Here is a 1,432-nt window from a genome sequence, read left to right as displayed (position 1 = left end):
TTTATTTGATGCACAGATATTCACAACTGCTGTGCCTTTGTAACAACTTCTGATTTTTATAATTTATCTGTGTTCTCTTCCGTGTTCAATACTTCCCTTAAATTTCTCGTGCTTGTTACTTTGTCTCTTACTAAGATTTAGTGTCTTAACCTGTTCTCTCCTGCTCCAAGTACTCTTCAGCTCTATAAAGGAGAAGTTGCTTTATTTGATGCACAGATATTCACAACTGCTGTGCCTTTGTAACAACTTCTGATTTTTATAATTTATCTGTGTTCTCTTCCGTGTTCAATACTTCCCTTAAATTTCTCCTCATAACAGAATTGCAAGCTGTTTTTTTTTTTACTGCTTCTATCTGTCTCAATAGATACATCTAACTTTATAAACCACTTGATTTAAATTTGTCTCTTATAGAATTCATGTAATCAGATCTGTCTTGTAAGTAAAATTTTAAGCCTTTTAATATCTGTTCAAACCCATTAACATTTATTGATATGATTGATAAAACAATATTATAAATATTATGGACAATATTTTCCATGCATATCCACATTTATATGGTTTCATTTCTTTGGGAAATTAATAGAGATTTTGTGCTTTGGCTTGGTTGGTTTTCTCCGTGTTCATAATTATTGAATATCTTTACATTATTACTTTCTTGTTAATATTTCCTAACTGGCATATTAGTTCTTTGATGATAGTCTTTGATTTTCAAATATTGTTTGTACAATAGTGGATGAACTATGTTTTCACTACCTTTTCCTTTTAGTTGTATTATTTATAATGTCTAAGAGTATACAATATTTACATATTCTTCAACCTCTTCTTTACTTGTGTTATTCTATTATTATTATTAACAGGGCTTTACCATGCTCGTAAACTTGCTGTGTGGCCCTCTCTGGGTTCCATCTCATGAGCCTTCTGCCTCAGCCCTTCATGTTCTGGAACTGTAGGCATGAACCACCACACCAGGCTTATATCTTCTATTAAATCACTGTGGTTTTTTTTCTAATTTTTTCATGGTTTGATAAAGCTTATTCTCTAGAAGTTTGCTCAAGGAGGACTCAAAAATGCAGTATTCCATCAGTTTGGGATGTTTGAATCTCTTATAAATCTGATGACTCAAAGTTCAGTTAACACAGATGTACCATTCTTTGTTCACGTTTACTTTCTTGGAGGTTTTTGAAATTGGTTCTCTTTTTAGGCATTTCATTTTCTCAGTATTTATAAAACTGGCAGTTTTGCTTCAATATCAGAGTTGATAATTTAGAGACAATCTCACTATTTTCCTGGTAGGTCCAATTAACAAGCATAGATTATGATTTATCTCAGAATTTTAAATATCAGTCATTTGTCAGTATTTAATCTTCCATTTCAGAGATTTTTGTTGTAATTGTCCAAGAATTTCCTAGAATGAATTGAGCCTAACTTTTCC

Source organism: Nannospalax galili, unplaced genomic scaffold, assembly GCF_000622305.1.
Source record: "Nannospalax galili isolate Female #2095 unplaced genomic scaffold, S.galili_v1.0 scaffold764, whole genome shotgun sequence".
In the NCBI taxonomy this organism is placed as follows: domain Eukaryota; kingdom Metazoa; phylum Chordata; class Mammalia; order Rodentia; family Spalacidae; genus Nannospalax; species Nannospalax galili.
Note: the sequence above shows the minus strand (reverse complement) of the source record.